This window comes from Pleurodeles waltl, chromosome 7, assembly GCF_031143425.1.
Source record: "Pleurodeles waltl isolate 20211129_DDA chromosome 7, aPleWal1.hap1.20221129, whole genome shotgun sequence".
NCBI lineage: Eukaryota > Metazoa > Chordata > Amphibia > Caudata > Salamandridae > Pleurodeles > Pleurodeles waltl.
The window spans coordinates 1,089,336,159-1,089,356,241 of NC_090446.1; positions in this window are offsets into that span (position 1 = coordinate 1,089,336,159).

Sequence of the window (20,083 nt, forward strand, 5' to 3'; positions counted from 1 at the left end):
TCACCCGCCTCCGCTCCACCGGGATCCAAGGCCAGGCCCTGGACTGGATCGCCTCCTTCCTCGCAAACCGTTCCCAAAGAGTTTACCTCCCTCCGTTTCGCTCAGAACCCACCGAGATCATCTGCGGCGTACCTCAAGGCTCATCACTCAGCCCGACACTCTTCAATGTCTACATGAGCCCCCTCGCCAACATCGTACGCAAGCACGACATCATCATCACCTCCTACGCCGACGACACCCAACTTATACTCTCCCTCACCAAGGACCCCGCCAGCGCCAAGACCAACCTACAAGAGGGTATGAAGGACGTCGCAGATTGGATGAGGCTCAGCCACCTAAAGCTTAACTCTGAAAAAACTGAAGTCCTCATCCTCGGCAACACCCCGTCCGCCTGGGACGACTCCTGGTGGCCCACGGCCCTCGGCACCGCACCGACCCCCACAGACCACGCCCGCAACCTCGGCTTCATCTTGGACCCTCTTCTCACCATGACCAAGCAAGTCAACGCCGTGTCCTCCGCCTGCTTCCTCACCCTCCGCATGCTCTGCAAGATCTTCCGCTGGATCCCCGCCGACACCAGAAAAACCGTGACCCACGCCCTCGTCACGAGCCGCCTGGACTACGGCAACACCCTCTACGCCGGGACCACAGCCAAACTCCAAAATCGCCTGCAACGCATTCAAAACGCCTCAGCCCGCCTCATCCTCGACGTACCCCGCAGCAGCCACATCTCCGCACACCTGAGATACCTGCATTGGCTCCCAGTCAGCAAAAGGAACACCTTCCGACTTCTCACCCACGCACACAAAGCCCTCCACGACAAGGGACCAGAATACCTCATCAGACGCCTCAGCTTCTACGTCCCCACCCGCCTCCTCCGCTCCTCTGGCCTCGCACTCGCTGCTGTCCCTCGCATCTGCCGCTCCACGGCGGGTGGGAGATCTTTCTCCTTCCTGGCGGCCAAGACCTGGAACTCCCTCCCCACCAGCCTCAGGACCACCCAGGACCACTCCGCTTTCCGGAGACTCCTAAAGACCTGGCTGTTCGACCAGCGATAACCCCCCCTTTTTCCCCTAGCGCCTTGAGACCCGCACGGGTGAGTAGCGCGCTTTATAAATGTTAATGATTTGATTTGATTTGACCACGGGTGTCTTCAGGCTCCCTCTGCAGTCCACAACCATTTTGAAAGGGTGACATGGCCAGTCCCCGGGGAATGGGTTCCTGAGGCTGAGATTAGCCCAGGGAGGGGGTCCACATGGTCCCCATCCAAAAAAATTAATAATTGGACTGGACTCCAGGCGATGGGGTTCCTTGGGCCAATATCGGCCAGGGGAAGGGAGCTGCCAGTTCTAAATGTTTAGAAGGCTGGGTCTCCATTCAATGGGGTCTCAGGGGCCATTATTATCACCCAAACAAATAAACCTATTAATGCTGGGCCCTGGGGGATAGAGTCAGCTGGTGTAGGCCGCCTCAATTTTCTTTTTTTTTAGAAGGCCAGGCCTCAGGGGATGGGCTCACCTGGGGCCTGTTATCAAAGATGTCAGTAGCGTAATTTGTGGGTAATTAGCAGAGCATGGCGAGGGCGTGAGTTTGAGTTACTTGAGGTAACTCAAAGTATAACTGGTGAATTTCTATGGTTTTCACATAACCTAACTAGAACTTCCCTGTAACCTTTGTTTTTGAAAGTGAATGTCTATTGTTCTTTTAACGTATAGTAATATTCATTACTATATGTTAATCCAACCTCTGCTGCAGGCCATGCCCTGAGGCCAACCCCCTAAAAGCACCAATCTGGCACTGTGCACAGCCTTCGCCTGTGCGCAGCATGGGTTGCCCACAACGGCTGGCCTGCAGCCAGACCCGGTGGCCAAACCCCCTAACCACGCAATCCCATGCTGTGGAGTGGAGAGGCTGTGAGTGTCTGTCCAGGTGTGAGTGCTTACATCAGTGTTAAATGGGTGTGTCAGTGTGTGCATTAGTCTGTTAGTGGGTGCAGGAGGGTGTCAGGGGGTCTATAAGTGTTGGTGTGTGAGCCTGATGGGGTCTGTGAGTAGGTGTGTGAATGCCTGGGTGAGTCTGTGAGTGGATGTGTGAGGGCCCGTCTGGGGCCATGACGGGGTGCACAAGGGTCTCAGTGGGTCTGTGAGTGGGAGAAAGAGATGGAAAATGACTTTTTTAGGCTTTGATGTATGATATACCTCAAATGACATATTTCTGTTAAATTTAAAAATGAAAATGTATCTTTTAAAAAAATATAAAATCATCTTAAATTTTATATTTGAACATTTGTAGTTAAAAAAAAAGAGGAAAACTAGTCCAGCTGGACTTAAACCATCAGTACTATGTGTGAAGGTCCATGGCCTTCATGCTGAGCTTTTTAAAAAAAATGTTTTATTGCGTGTTGTTTGGTCCTTTATGGGCTATCTGTGACTGTGGGGTCACCCTCAAGGTCTCCCCTGTGGTCCCTACATGTATTTTGATATTTCTTTTTATTTCAAACAAGCACTTTAAGGGCTCTCTGGGATCTCAGGGGAAGATTCAAGGCATCCCCTGCATTCCCATTGGGACAGCGACTATGGAGCTGCTTTAAGCAGCAGTACTGTGGCCTTAAAATTTACCATACCACCCTTTAACACTACATCCCGAAGCCTAACACTACCCTTCCTGCCCCTTTACCACAACCTAGCCTTACCACTCTTTACCACTACCCACCTTTTACCCTGAAACTACCCTTACCAAGCTTTACTACTGCCCACCCATAAACCCTTAATGGCCCTTACTACAATTTACCACTACCCACCCTAATATTACCCTTTACCACTACCCACTGGTGAACCTTAAAATTGCCCTTGCCCCCTTTAGCACTACCCATCTCGAAACCTTAAATTTACCTGTGATGGATCGCTGCTCTGCAGGCGTATCTGTCGGGTTGAGAACAAACTGACTCTACCTCTTCCGACCCGGAAGATCATGAAACCTTGACCAATCCTGTTGCTCTTCCGGGTGTAGAAGGACAGGAGCAGGCGGTGCGCACTTTTTGCTGGCACAAAAAGGAGGACCCGGGAATGGACTGCGGCAACGGAGAGAAAAGCAGGAAGAAGGAGCCAAGGAGTGTCACGGGAGGTGATCGAGACATCCTGAAGACGGAGGAGCAACCAGAAGACTTGCATGTTGATTCCGAGGCGCGGGAGGTGACCTGCGCAAGTCCTGACCATGCTTGAAGGAAAGCGTGGCCAGCACAGGTGAATGTGGTACTACAAGGAAGGAGGGGAGGGAACAGTTAAGGGGTGGTAAGGGTGGTGTGGGAAACAAAAAGAACCCGAGAGAAAAGTCATTGAGGTATTTTGGATTATTGCATGTTGGTAGATATTTGTTTTTTTTCCCTTTTGATTTTTTCTTTTTCTTCACATATACTCGGGTTAAAAAAGGTGGAACGCACAAAACCCAGGGGAGGGGAGGAGACCTCAGTTACTGGTAGCAATATATTGACAGGCAACCAGCAGATTAAGGGGACAGGGAAGAGAGGCAGGAAACAGGAGGGGTCGATTGAAATACAGAGAAGTCAGGAAGGAAAAGCAGCCCTATTGTAAGCCTACAAAAAGAAAGGCAAGGAGAGGGTATAAGGGAAGGGAAAAAATTGGAGAACTAAAGAAAGGAAGCACCCCAGGCGCCCCACAAACGAGCAACAAGTGAAGAGAGAAAATAAAAGAGGAGATCAACAGAACAGGTCACAGGAAAGGTGAAGAAGGGACAGACAGAGATACAGAAAAGATGGAGAAAGACGGAAGAACAGAAATAGAAAAGAGAAGAACGGTAGGAAAGAAATAGGAACCTTGTCAAATATCAAAAACACTTACCTATGTTTCTCTCCTTCTTGCTTCCCCATGCGCCTCCTGGGAGCCCTGTAACGAGACGACGGAGAGAAGATTAAAGAGAAATGCAAGCACCCATGTGGATGATCTAAACTGTATAAGATTAAAATAGACACTCAATAAAAATCCCTTAGCACCACTGCCGCTGACTACTTTCCCTCATTGAGCCAACCTGTCACATTACCCTTAGTACCCTTCATCAATACCCAACCCTAAATGTTCTCTTCCCACCCTACCCCACCACCTACCAGTAAACCCTCAAATTACTCTTACCACCATTTACAACTACCCACTTCTAAACCCTAAAATAACCGTTACCACCCAATACCACTACTCACCCATACTCCCTAAAATCATCCTTCTCACCCTTTACCACGACTCACCCCTAAACTCTAAAAATAGCTTCATCATATATACTTACCTTAGGCATGTGTGGTAAAGGCATCTGTGTTAAGGGATGCCTCGTAAAGGAATTCTGTGATAAAGACTGCAGATGACATGAAAATAACTGTGCCAATTAGTAAGGATTGGACAGGTGTGGCTACAAGATTTGGGGCCAGATGTAGGAAATTCCAATTTTGCGAATCGGAAATTGCGAGTCTGTGCGACTCGCAATTTTCGATTCACAAAATCGGATGCAGAACGGTGTCTCAGACACCGTCTGCGATTCGCTATGGGGTCGCAAAGACCGACCTCATTAATATTAATGAGGTGGGTCGCATTTTGGGACCCCATAGCGAGTCTCTGCACTAACAGGGATGGTGGCCTGCTGAAGACAGCAGACCTCCATGTCTGTGACTGCTTTTTAAATAAAGCGTTTTGTTTTTTTATTTTGCAGCCCGTTTTCCTTAAAGGAAAACTAGTTGCAAAATAAAAACAAATAACGAAACAATTTGGTTTCATTTTTTCAGAGTAGGCAGTGGTCCATTGGACCACTGCCTGCTCTGAAAAAACATTTTGGGCAACATTCACAAAGGAGAAGGGGTCCCATGGGGACCCCTTCCCTTTTGCGAATCGCTTACCACCAGTGTGACACTGGTGGTAACTGCGAATTGCTTTGCGACCGCATTCGCGGTCACAAAGCAATTTAGCATAGCGATGCGAGTCACAAATAGGAAGGGGATACCGACTCGCAAATAGTGAATGAGCATCACGATTAGCATTTTGCATGGCGCAAACTGCGATTTTCGCAGTTTGCACCATGCAAAATGTTTGCTACATCTGGCCCTTAGTTCCTACATGGTGATGATAAGTAGCTGGATGAAGCAAAATTGGCTTAAAATAAATGGGGATAAAACTGAGATTCTGTTTTTTGGGTCCAGTAGCCCCATTTGGAATTCTAGCTGGCAGCCAGAGGCCTGTGCCACTTTACCTACTCCACTAAAGGAAGTAAAGAACTTAGAAATAGTTTTTGACCAGGGATTAACCTTTGAGACTCAGGCCAGCGAAACAATGAAGACATGTAATTGGATTTTTAAATTGCTAGGAAAGATTTTACAGTTCATTCCTGAGGAGCTAAGGGTCCTGTAGGTCTGGTGCTTATTGCATCTCACCTAGATTATTGTCACAACCTTTATGTAAATATTACTCAATAATTCCTAAGTAAGGTGCAATGATCAAAAATGGGGCAGCACATTTAATTCTTGGGCTCCCTTGGAGCTACTCACTTACTAAGGGCATCAGGGCCCTACACTGGTTCCCGATCAGGAAGCAGGTTAGCTTCAAAGCCGTACATCTGGTGCACAAGGCAATTTATCAGACTGGTGCAAGATATTTGATATCTGTTCTCACTCGGTATTCCCCAAGGAGAGCTCTGAGATTAGCTAGCAATAAGAAGGTAAATATCTCTAGTTTAAGGAAGGCCAGTTGGATGGGACCCTTCTCAGTGGTAGCAGGCCGGCTCTGAATAATGTTACCATTGGACATCAGGCGGCCTGCCTTTTCTCTCACTTAGAGCTTAGATACCTGCTGGGTTTGATGCACTGTAAGTGTAAATAAATAGTAAGGGCTATTTTCTGTCTGAGTCCATCTTCCCAATTGAAATAGGTTTTGCATATGCAGTGCCTGTGTTCCTGTACCACTGCACTTGACTGAATAAACCAACCTATATTAGAGGTTGGCAGTGAACTTGAAATGCTTGCTGCTGTGGGTTTTGGAGCACTTGGCGATGGCATTGGCATCTTTTGCATAGTTTGAAATCCAACTGCACTTACCTCTATGGAGGTTGAAACCTAGAACTTCCCCCCAGCCCTGAATTCATAGTTGTTCTTCCTGTTCACTCACTTTACTGATGATCTAAGTTTTTTATGTCTAATGACATTCATTTCAGTAAAAGCAATGAAAGTGGCCAGCACTTTTTTGTTTTGCTGATTGAGTATTATGACACAGATGCAGAACCTCATTAAGAGTTTGGTGGGCGGTGGTGGTTGCCTGCCAAACTCATTAGGCCAGAAGACTGCCAGTTCGGTCTTCCGCCCGCTGGCCCTATTATGAGCTTCCCACTGAGCTAGCAGGTGGAAACAGAGTTTCTGCCCGCTGGCCTGGCAGGAAACTACCCACAACATTGACGCTGGCTCATAATTGAGCAGACAGCAATGCTGCGGTGCGTTGGGTGTGACCGCACCTGTTGTGCTTTTCACAGCCTATAATTCAGGCAGTGAAAAGCATGGTGGGACTGCCCATTGGGGGGGTCTCTGCAATGCCCAGCCCAAGTGCATGGGTAGTGCCGGGACCCCTGCCACACAGTCTTCGCCAGGCTTTGCATGGCGGTGGAACTGCCATGCAAAAGCTGGCAGATACTGGAGTCGTAATCCCCAGGGCAGCACTGCCCTGGCAGATTAAGACCTCTGGCACTACCAGGCCATCAGCTGGCAAAAAAGTGGTGGTGCTGGCAGTCGGACCATGGCCCGTTTGCCATGGTCATAATGTGGCTATTGTAAGAGAAAAACAAATTTGGCAACACTTGTCGGGTGGGCTCTCGTTATTCTAAATGAGACTACTGGATTTCTAGGTAGCAGGATCTATAACGGTGTGGGGGACTGAATCTGACCCACGTGTAAAGAACTCTGTCACCCTAAATCCGTTTTTTGCTCCGGCTAACTAGCAGTGCCTCATTTCTCCCATGTGGAAGGAATGATGCGGCAGCCGAGCGCATGACATCTTTGGAACTTCTCAGGGAAGTCGTGGTTACTCAGATCCAAACCAACTCTCTTATTTCCAATATGATCTCATATACAAATGACAAAGACAGTATAAGTTTTATATAATGTTTTTAATAAAACGACTGTATTTTAGATATTAAGGCGTGAGCCGCAATAACCAGAACGATACAACACAGTAGGATTGAAATAGTCACCAGGAGAGTAAAACATAAGAACAAAGCTATCATATTGTCTAACAGTTTCTACTCTCCCTCTGCTTGTTCTATTTAGAGCACAGCATGTTAAGCTTCTAGCTTGCCTATTAGAATCACTGTGGAGACATCAGCCCTCATACCTGAGCAAAGACCTGTGATCTTGGTTCAGCATCTGCAACGAGGCAGTCAGCGTCTAGTGTGGTTCCCTGGTCGGAATCTCCCTCTTGCGTGTATTGGGACAAGGAAGTGATTTTATAACTAACATGTCATCGTGATCACAAAATGTCCCTACGTAGGAATGCCAAGTCTAAACTCCTACCACGTCTATCGGCAATGTACCAGACTGTATCCTTGACTGAAGCACAGAGTAAATATGTTATGGAGAACTCCAGTGCTGAAGTAGGCAAAACAGTGTGATATGAATAAAAAACAACACCGTAGAACTGGCTATTTGAAAAATAACGGTACGAAGCCTAATAAAAAGCACGTAGAGCAAAGTGCACAGAGGCTCTAAGCTGTCAGCAAATGAATAAAATATATTCAGGGCAAAGTGCACAAAGGCCTAAAGCCTGAAGCTAAAGCGCAATGAATACGTAAAACTAACCACACTACACCCTCCCCTTGTCGGTAGCAAGTGGTTCCAATAATATAAAAGGATGCCCCAAATATAAACAATACCTAAAACAATTATTTCGACAAGGTGAGAAGACAACAAAGTCATAAATTTAGGTAACATGTGATCATAAAGACAAATTCAATATAGTGTCAATTTTGTAAAAATCCAATCGTCAGATAGAAGCAATAGAACGCAGGAGTTCCTCCACTTCGATATATGTCAATATCGGAAGATCCAGGCCACAAAGTACCATGGAGCAGGTGTGATCCAAACCCCCAACACCATTCAGGGCGGCACCCCCTGCAGGGCCTATGAAAGACACAATACCATCTTCCTCCAGGAAGGGAATCTCATAAACTGCCTCACGAAGCAAGCGCATCCGTAGTGCACAAGTCTGGGAATGAGCCCTAATCGGGAACATCAACAGATCAGTATCGACCATTGGAGGGCACTGCAATGAGAGACAGAGAGCCAGTGCATGTTCAAACGAGCACCAAAGGCATCGAAACACGGGTTACACACAATCCAAAACCGGTCTGAATGACAGAGACCAGTCACACTCCAAATGTCCCAGGAGTGTCGCTCCAAAATGCTGCATCATGCGTTCACGACACAGCTGCGCTGACGGGAGCAGCAATACAGGATCTCGTCGTGACGGGACAGCCATTGCGAAAAAATAGCAACAACAGCAAGACTCCAGCCAATAAAGCCAAAGTAATCGGGAAACCCCCAAAAATGCTTCAGAAAATAGAATGTATAGCCGAAGGTATCAAACCGAATATGGAAGAGAAGGTATGAGCAAAACCAACACCAACGACTTTGAAAAAATGTGCAATACCAGCAGTGCTGGATGCATTAAATATACGTCCCACAAGTTCACTGAAGTGATTTGGAAAGTTAGTATTCAAAAGGGACTGTATCTCCGCCGATGACCTTGCCACCTGAAGTGCGTAGGTCTCGCTAGCAGATGTAAGGGCCACATGCTTTTGAAACAATACAGCTTTTAGCCGACTCAACTTGTCGAAATCAACCTTGGAAGTAGCAATATGAGGCCAGATGTCCGCTACCTCCCTAAATTGAGTGGGGGGAAACAACACATTCCCGCAGCACGTAACGGCCTTGTTGACAACAACGATGTAAACTATTCCGGCACGCATGCCACAGCAGCGTTCGCTGTTAAGAACAATGTAACTGCTGTTAGAAAGCACCTGGAAAGTGTTTTTAATAACCGGGACTGGAACTCCCTTCAGATAACAAGCTAAGTTAGCAATCGAAGCGTTACACGCCCCGTGCAAGGACAGCTGTTTACAAACCATTGAATGGCTGACAGAAGCTTCGCATTCGCTGCCGCTAAGAAAAACCTCCTTCAAACCATTAACACATCTGTACTGAAAGGCAAGCTCCCACACCTCGTGTATGTAACTGTCTCCCAATAGTTCATATCTACCCACCGGAATGTGCTTCAAACAAGAAGTAAATTGCAAAGTAGAGATAGGCAAATTAATAACCCCATGAATCAACCATTCAGCTGACGGAATCTCAGCTGCCGTGAAAGGCAGTTTCTCTAATTTCTCAATATTTAACATAACATATGTCGCTTCCTTTTTAGCCATCAGTTGTTGTTGACGAGTCAAATTAAAAGAGATAAAGATCTCTCTGGCACGAACGTGCTGCCATGGAACGCAACCCGCCTTCAAGGTCTGAAGAGTCCAACCCAGCTGCATGATGTACCGCGTCTGACTCTGCCCATGATATAAAGAAGACATGTCCGATTTAATAATGTCAATGGCAGAGGAAACAATGCTGTCAATCGTGTAAACACGGTCAGAAAGGGTATGCATGCCATTATCAACAACAGACAAAGTCTGCATCAGATTTTCCTGATCAATCTGCCTCAACCGGGCTGCAGCCTCTTGCTGTGAAAGCTTCCAAATCTCATTATAAACCTCGTATAAGAACCTTTTCTTCCGTGGTACTTTGGGACCTGACAAAAAATCTTGTAAATCAGTATCATTAGACAGTAACGTGAGATGTGACTTAACTGCATCCAGCGTGGATGACTTCAACCATTGCTGACAAAGCTTCCCCACACTGTATGTAGTTATAATATCAGCATGTTCTGGTGATACGTAACGAGGGTCTGCCCTACTAGTCCTGAACCCCCCTGAAGAGGTAACAAAACGTTGATGACACATATTAGTGTCTACAGGCCATAATAACCACCCGCCTGGATGTAACGATGAAGTGTTAAGCGTACCATTCTGGACCCAATGTGTAAAGTCACTAAAAGTAGCATTCACATAGTGCTGCCAATTTTTTAATTTAGAAGGGACAGGTATACTAGGCAAAGTCAACTCCCTAATTGTCGCTAAGCCCAAACAGCTAGTCTGTTGTACTGTGTCATTGAGGAAAATCATCTGCACAGGGATAATACATGCTCTAAATAACGGGTCCCTGCCTTGCATTTGCCAATTTTTCGAACCCCAAACACTTTTCAAGTCAACAGTTTTAAACCAGTATTCATATCCCTCGACCGAAAGTTTAGATACAAACAAATTGGAATACAGTAATTTAGTATCGGTCAATAACATTTGCTTATTAGAATACGGTGCAACTTTAAAATAGTAGGACTTAGCATTACGTTGATCATGCCCAGAAAAATATGCAAATTTATCATAATACGTTTTCAAACTCCCTTGTGGAGGAGTCGAGCAATGTTCCCATTGCACATAATTAAACATGGGCTTAGGGCTACTAGCTTTATGAATAAAGTGGTGTCCATAATAGTTGTAACAAAACATGTCACCATGATTATCTCTAAACTGGTAAGCATCATCATCGTCATAGACAGTATAATATTGCAAATCCGTTAGCATAGAATCTACTGTCTTCACATCCCAATCGTCAGAAACAATGCCAGGTATAACAATATCATTCATTGATAATTTGAGGACATACGGTATTTGAATCAATTCAGTGGGACCATATATATCAAACATTACTTTATCCCACACAATTCCATCCGGAACTGGTATTGCAGAAATGTTTACAGTCGACAAGTCTCTTCGAACCATATGAGACGAAAAATGCGGTTTTAACACAGTCTCCATGTGCTCAATGTCAGATCGATCAGAAAGAAAATGACCGTGTATTATCAGAAAAAAAGTAACCACAAATCCCAACCATAATAAAAGAGTCATCACGGCCAAAAACAGCCAAAAATAGTTCCAAGGAAAAACAAAATATGTGCGTTTAAGCCAACCCAGCAGGCGTCGTGGACCGTGGACAGAAGACATCGAGGACGAGGAGCCGGACACATCATTATCAGCGTCGTTGAAGCAGCCAGAAGCAGTTCTAGCAAAAGGTGCAACTGTGAACAAAGAAGCAGATGGAGGCTCTCGCTGTGGCACGCTATAAACCACATGTTCAGAAACATCAGTAGAACGTACAGCAATTTGATCAAAAGATTCCATATTAATCGCCGTCGGTGGAACAATCGCAAGATCATCATCCACCCTCCCCAAGCTCGGAGAGGAAACAGTGTCGGTGAAAATCACCTGCAGCGGGACTTCTTCCTCAGTAGTGAGAGGGATTCTGGAACTACTGGGTGTCCCTCTTGGTCTGCTGTGCAGAATCGGCCACATGTTGTAACTTGACATTATCAATGGAAACAAAGCGATTTCCTTTGGCCCCTCGCAGCGGCGGTAAAATCACAGTTCTCGTGCCGCTCACCCCCAACACAGGGACAGGTTCTCGATAAGAAGGACCAAATTCTTTTTTAACTGCGACCTTTTCACGCACTAGATCCCCAATCCTGGGTAGCCAACCAGTTGGTGTTACTGGCTCATCCTTAATTCCTGAGGAGGCAGCACTGGCAGAAGAGTTATCTTCACGGAATTGTTGTAAATCCTGCAAAACAGTGACACGATCATTTATGTCAAAGGGCGTATCTGCCGCCTCCACACCAGGACCATCTAGATCAGGAACATACATTCGTGTTCCAAACAGGCACTCATATGAAGTACGACCCCCCAGTGACCGTCTAGGCAAGTTATTAAGTGCTCTCTGTACTCCATATAGGTGGGCTAGCCAACCACGACCCGTACCTATAACTCTGGCCATTAAGGACTGCTTTAAATCACGATTTAAACGCTCCACGACAGAATTTCTCTCGGGATGAAATGGAGACGAGAATTGGAGTTGGACCCCCAACGAAGCCATGGTGTCCCTGAATGCCTTAGAGGCAAAAGCAGGGCCCTGGTCCGAATGAAAAGCCGCAACTGCAAATATATCGACAAAGATGCGCAAATCTTTAATAACAGTTCGAGCGTCAGCCGAGCGTTGTGGCCATACCCACACAAATCTGGAGCACAAATCTACAGCAACCAATATATATTTGTATGCACTATCTGGTGTCAGCGGACCACAATGATCCAAGTACACACACTGTAATGGTCTATTTGAAATCAGAAGGGGCGTCTGCTGCGGGCGTCTAGCCGACGATGCTTTAATTTGTTGACAAACGTCACAACAAAGGACATATTGCTTCATCTCTTTATAGAGACCAGGCCACCAGTAACGAGCCTGTAAAAGTGAAATCGTGGCAGTTACCCCAGCATGTGCAGAAGCCACCCCCTCATGTGCTGCAGAAATCAATCGAGGTCTCTCGATTTTATTGGGAATTTCACGTACACCAATGCCTGGAATTGTAACAGTAGCATTCAGCGCACCATTCAAGCAGTAACTATATTTTGAAGGAAATCCTTTAGGAAAGGGCGTGCCATCAACCGTAGCCTTTATGGCAGCCAAAATTTCTGTGTCTGGTTTGGAACTCGAACGAGTCACTGCGGCCACAGTGGCGACAGCCACTGCCGATTTCGCGCCTTCATCAGCCAAAGTATTCCCAGCAACGTGTATTCCAACGCGCTGGTGTCCAAGTGTATGCACAACATGGACTTTAGGAAGCGTTTCCTTCAGATCTGCAACCTTACCCCACAACATTTTATGTTTAATGGTGTTGCCTTTAGAATCTCTGAACCCATTCATCTTCCAATAGTGTAGATATTCGTTGAAAGACTGCACACAGTAGTAGGAGTCACAGACCAGCAAGGTTAAAAGCGCCGGATCCGCGTGCTCCAACGCTAAGAATAGAGCTTTGAGCTCAGCCAGCTGTGCCGTGCAATCTCCCAAGGTTTTAGTATAAGTATGTCGGTGGCAGAACACGTCCCCCTCCATAGTGCCGCTCACCACCGCACATGCAGCAGAATACTGTTGTTTAGTCCAAACCGCTGGTTGCGCAGAGCCATCGGTATACATGACCACCTGATATTGGTCAATAGGCAACGTACCAGCAGGAACAGGGTATTCCATTTCATATTGAAGAAATTCTTGAGTCTGCAGTTTAGGGTCAAATATGAAATCTACATCAGTGGCTGTCAAAGACGTAGGCCATTGTATCCATCGCGGGTGCAAGGCTTTCGAATTTGGAACACTCGCTTTTGTAACTGCCTCTAAGGCCGGAATTGGGGAAACGACAACGATGCGTTGACCCTGGGCAAGCGGTCTTTCTTTAATAACAGCCATCTGTACTGCAGTGAGAATTTTCTCAGTCTGTGCAAAACGTTGTTCTGCAGCAGAATACAAGTGAGACTTGTATGCAATCGGGACTGTCTCCCCCTCATTAAAGGTGACAGAAGTAAACCCAACAGCCCCAGGTATCACCCTGATGACTAAATGTGTCTTATTGTCCCGTGTGTGTAAGTGTTTAACTGCTAAGAGATCACTTTGTAATTCTCCTAGTATGTGTGTATGTTCAATCGTCCAAAATCTACTCGAACAATTCGGGCGAATCAACTCGTATAAGGGTTTTATACGCGTCGCATATTCAGGAATGTAAGTTCTGCCAAAATTCAGAAACCCCAATAATGACTGGAGCTTCCGAACCGTATTAGGAGGCTGCATTAAAGCACATTTCTCTAAAAAATGTGGCGCTAAGCTCTTGCCCTCACTCGACAACTCATATCCCAGGAAAATTACGCTGAGGAAGGCAATCTTTGATTTCTTAAAATTAAACTTATAGCCAATATCAGCAAACCCCACAACAATGCGCGATACACGCCTTAGATGTTGCAGAATCTCATCATCCGTCAGATATATGTCATCAACATATGACAACGCTTCAGGGTCGAACTCATGCAGCATTTCAGTGACACAAGCCGAAAACAGTCCTGGGCTATTCTTATACCCCTGAGGCAAACGACAAAAAAATTTCTGAGAGCCAAACGCACTGAAACAGGTATAGTCCCGACTCTCGGGCGCTATATTCTGGCAGAAAAATCCATTTGAGATATCTAATGTTGTCTTGTAATTTTTACGCACTATATTATTCATAAGCGCTGCGCTGTGTGAATTCTGTATTGCATATGTGCGTGTATGACTATTCAAATGTCGGTAATCCACCACTATCCTATATGAATGGTCCGGTTTAGCAACCGGAAACAAGGGATTATTCATCGGCGAGACACAGGGCTCAATTACACCCTGATACTCCAATTGTGTAAGAATTTTCCTAACCGATGCCCTTGATTCAAATTTGATAGGATACTGCGGATGTGGCTGAGGTTCGCCCTTTATCGGAATTACATGATAAGGTGATTGTCTGTCCCACCCCACGTTATTTCTATACAAGGCGGGAGCCTGTGCTAGAGACCATGATTTACTATAGGACTCCGCTAGTTCTCTCGGAACAAGTGGTGAGAAGGAAGGTGTAATAACCTCCTCCCCAACCGGACAGTCGCGAACAAAGTCAGGTGGCCAATCCTGTTCGGTCAGCAGAACATCATATGATTTTACCACATGGTCCCAAAAAATGGCGTTTATAATACGGTTAATGTCCCCTTCCAATCGCAGAGTCACTTCATATACTCTATCAGGATCAGAGACTCGCATATCCGCCGTCTCGACTTGTATGAAGTCATCAGTTGCTTTCACCTCCAGATGCTCTAGAAGACTCCGGCGAACTATTGTGACCTCTGCCGCGCTGTCTAACAGTGCTAACGCCCATGTCTTGTTCGTCAAGAGAACTCTCTTCTTGAGCGGCATGTCTAACTGAGACTGCTGCCACTTTCTTCTTTTTAAATTGCTGTTTTTGTTGCAGCGGTTTCTCTTCTTGTTTAATAGAAACCTCCGCTGAGCGTTGTGAATCCTGTCTCGGTTTCACGTACTCCGTCCTCCGCTCTGACCGCCCACCTCTCTCACTTCTCTTTTCCGAGGAGTCCTGAAAGGAACGAGATTGGCGTGTATCAGTATATTGATATCTATCAGGCGTCTTCAAAGTATCCCTATTCCTGAGATTATACTTATTCTGTGGGGTCTCCGGTCGCGGAGACTGCCCACCATCTTTCTTAGGTGTTTGCTGTTTCTTTTCCCAGCGCTTTTTCGAACCCTCAGGTTGTTGCTGTTTAGCATTATCTTAATTATTTTTACCCTGTAACTGGGGTTTTTGTGGTCTAGCCCCTAGGCTATCACGACCAATACTAGAATATGTTTCCGCTATTATTCTCGGAAGCTCCCGCTCCTGATTAAGCAGCGGAACATCCCGAAGACGCATTCGCACTGCTAGTGCTACTGCCTCTCCTTTGAGATTACTCAAAATAATAGAAGAAACTGTGGCAAAATTGCCCAGCAACTGCATGCCCAAATCTAAGGGAGGGGCAGCCCCATATTCCTCTTGAATCTGTTTAAGCACGTCTGGTAAATTAGCTAATGTCGGTGTACCGTGTGCCGTAGTGTAGAGCGCGGCAAACACCGTGCCCCAGGTATTACAAAGGTCCACCGGAGGAACCATCCCATACAGCAAACACATCGTCAAAATTCTATGTTTATCCTGAGGTCTCGTGTGAGGAAATACTGCTTCCAGCGTATTAATTTTTTCCGCCAGCCAAAATGGAGTCTCCTCTCGTTTAGCCTGTACTTTACCCATAACAGAGTGTACATTGGCCGGATTAATACCCGGAACCACTGCCTGTGGGTGCGCTGGAGCAGCACGCGCTGCGTTTGTATTTAGTGTCTGCATTACAAACTGAACTAATCGTCTATATGTAGCCATTAAGTCTGTATATAAACGACGAACTTCAACCACTGCCAATTGAGCAACCGCAGGATGAGGTGTGTATGTAGCCAATAAAGGCCAGGTAGGACCATCATTACTCAGCGGACCTAACCTAACCTGTGCTACTGTGTGTGGGAGGGCGCCATCAAGCCAATTATGGTGTTCTTGATAAGATAGAGGTATTTCTAAATAAGCGTAAGCCCTGTATTGTCCAGGGACATTCGCAACAGTGTATTCGTGAAAAGTATTTGTTCCCCCATCCACTGCTGGAAATCCGACCCAAGAATAAAAAAGTTCCGTTCTATAGGCTGCATGGGCGTCCACCACAAAAGTGACTGGACCCCCCTGGACTGTCAGTCCATGTGTCAACAGATGTCCCGTGAGCGGGTGACGCATATTAATTGCTATATTCACTACATTAGGATTCGCCATTTTATAAAAAATAGCTCCAGGTCAGAGAAGGCACACCAATATCGGGGTTTTCCTTTCAAAGTTCGAGCTTGAACAACCAACCACTAAGCAATAGGAAGCACCTATGCCGTGGCGGCGGAAACCCTCAGCCCCACGGACGTCTCCGTATACGGAACCGAGGAGTCAAAATATATATGAGACCAAGAGAGTCAGTCGGACCTAATCATTAGAGCCAGACCAAACGTTGGCGGCGCCATGTCGTGTGGGCTCTTATTATTCTAAATGAGACTACTGGATTTCTAGGTAGCAGGATCTATAACGGTGTGGGGGACTGAGTCTGACCCACGTGTAAAGAACTCTGTCACCCTAAATCCGGTTTTTGCTCCGGGTAACTAGCAGTGCCTCATTTCTCCCATGTGGAAGGAATGATTCGGCAGCCGAGCGCATGACATCTTTGGAACTTCTCAGGGAAGTTGTGGTTACTCAGATCCAAACCAACTCTCTTATTTCCAATATGATCTCATATACAAATGACAAAGTCAGTATAAGTTTTATATAATGTTTTTAATAAAACAACTGTATTTTAGATATTAAGGCGTGAGCCGCAATAACCAGAACGATACAACACAGTAGGATTGAAATAGTCACCAGGAGAGTAAAACATAAGAACAAAGCTATCATATTGTCTAACAGTTTCTACTCTCCCTCCGCTTGTTCTATTTAGAGCACAGCATGTTAAGCTTCTAGCTTGCCTATTAGAATCACTGTGGAGACATCAGCCCTCATACCTGAGCAAAGACCTGTGATCTTGGTTCAGCATCTGCAACGAGGCAGTCAGCGTCTAGTGTGGTTCCCTGGTCGGAATCTCCCTCTTGCGTGTATTGGGACAAGGAAGTGATTTTATAACTAACATGTCATCGTGATCACAAAATGTCCCTACGTAGGAATGCCAAGTCTAAACTCCTACCACGTCTATCGGCAATGTACCAGACTGTATCCTTGACTGAAGCACAGAGTAAATATGTTATGGAGAACTCCAGTGCTGAAGTAGGCAAAACAGTGTGATATGAATAAAAAACAACACCGTAGAACTGGCTATTTGAAAAATAACGGTACGAAGCCTAATAAAAAGCACATAGAGCAAAGTGCACAGAGGCTCTAAGCTGTCAGCAAATGAATAAAATATATTCAGGGCAAAGTGCACAAAGGCCTAAAGCCTGAAGCTAAAGCGCAATGAATACGTAAAACTAACCACACTACACCCTCCCCTTGTCGGTAGCAAGTGGTTCCAATAATATAAAAGGATGCCCCAAATATAAACAATACCTAAAACAATTATTTCGACAAGGTGAGAAGACAACAAAGTCATAAATTTAGGTAACATGTGATCATAAAGACAAATTCAATATAGTGTCAATTTCGTAAAAATCCAATCGTCAGATAGAAGCAATAGAACGCAGGAGTTCCTCCACTTCGATATATGTCAATATCGGAAGATCCAGGCCACAAAGTACCATGGAGCAGGTGTGATCCAAACCCCCAAAACCATTCAGGGCGGCACCCCCTGCAGGGCCTATGAAAGACACAATACCATCTTCCTCCAGGAAGGGAATCTCATAAACTGCCTCACGAAGCAAGCGCATCCGTAGTGCACAAGTCTGGGAATGAGCCCTAATCGGGAACATCAACAGATCAGTATCGACCATTGGAGGGCGCTGCAATGAGAGACAGAGAGCCAGTGCATGTTCAAACGAGCACCAAAGGCATCGAAACACGGGTTACACACAATCCAAAACCGGTCTGAATGACAGAGACCAGTCACACTCCTAATGTCCCAGGAGTGTCGCTCCAAAATGCTGCATCATGCGTTCACGACACAGCTGCGCTGACGGGAGCAGCAATACAGGATCTCGTCGTGACGGGACAGCCATTGCGAAAAAATAGCAACAACAGCAAGACTCCAGCCAATAAAGCCAAAGTAATCGGGAAACCCCCAAAAATGCTTCCGAAAATAGAATGTATAGCCGAAGGTATCAAACCGAATATGGAAGAGAAGGTATGAGCAAAACCAACACCAACGACTTTGAAAAAATGTGCAATACCAGCAGTGCTGGATGCATTAAATATACGTCCCACAAGTTCACTGAAGTGATTTGGAAAGTTAGTATTCAAAAGGGACTGTATCTCCGCCGATGACCTTGCCACCTGAAGTGCGTAGGTCTCGCTAGCAGATGTAAGGGCCACATGCTTTTGAAACAATAAAGCTTTTAGCCGACTCAACTTGTCGAAATCAACCTTGGAAGTAGCAATATGAGGCCAGATGTCCGCTACCTCCCTAAATTGAGTGGGGGGAAACAACACATTCCCGCAGCACGTAACGGCCTTGTTGACAACAACGATGTAAACTATTCCTGCACGCATGCCACAGCAGCGTTCGCTGTTAAGAACAATGTAACTGCCGTTAGAAAGCACCTGGAAAGTGTTTTTAATAACCGGGACTGGAACTCCCTTCAGATAACAAGCTAAGTTAGCAATCGAAGCGTTACACGCCCCGTGCAAGGACAGCTGTTTACAAACCATTGAATGGCTGACAGAAGCTTCGCATTCGCTGCCGCTAAGAAAAACCTCCTTCAAACCATTAACACATCTGTACTGAAAGGGAAGCTCCCACACCTCGTGTATGTAACTGTCTCCCAATAGTTCATATCTACCCACCGGAATGTGCTTCAAACAAGAAGTAAATTGCAAAGTAGAGATAGGCAAATTAATAACCCCATGAATCAACCATTCAGCTGACGGAATCTCAGCTACCGTGAAAGGCAGTTTCTCTAATTTCTCAATATTTAACATAACATATGTCGCTTCCTTTTTAGCCATCAGTTGTTGTTGACGAGTCAAATTAAAAGAGATAAAGATCTCTCTGGCACGAACGTGCTGCCATGGAACGCAACCCGCCTTCAAGGTCTGAAGAGTCCAACCCAGCTGCATGATGGACCGCGTCTGACTCTGCCCATGATATAAAGAAGACATGTCCGATTTAATAATGTCAATGGCAGAGGAAACAATGCTGTCAATCGTGTAAACACGGTCAGAAAGGGTATGCATGCCATTATCAACAACAGACAAAGTCTGCATCAGATTTTCCTGATCAATCTGCCTCAACCGGGCTGCAGCCTCTTGCTGTGAAAGCTTCCAAATCTCATTATAAACCTCGTATAAGAACCTTTTCTTCCGTGGTACTTTGGGACCTGACAAAAAATCTTGTAAATCAGTATCATTAGACAGTAACGTGAGATGTGACTTAACTGCATCCAGCGTGGATGACTTCAACCATTGCTGACAAAGCTTCCCCACACTGTATGTAGTTATAATATCAGCATGTTCTGGTGATACGTAACGAGGGTCTGCCCTACTAGTCCTGAACCCCCCTGAAGAGGTGACAAAACGTTGATGACACATATTAGTGTCTACAGGCCATAATAACCACCCGCCTGGATGTAACGATGAAGTGTTAAGCGTACCATTCTGGACCCAATGTGTAAAGTCACTAAAAGTAGCATTCACATAGTGCTGCCAATTTTTTTATTTAGAAGGGACAGGTATACTAGGCAAAGTCAACTCCCTAATTGTCGCTAAGCCCAAACAGCTAGTCTGTTGTACTGTGTCATTGAGGAAAATCATCTGCACAGGGATAATACATGCTCTAAATAACGTGTCCC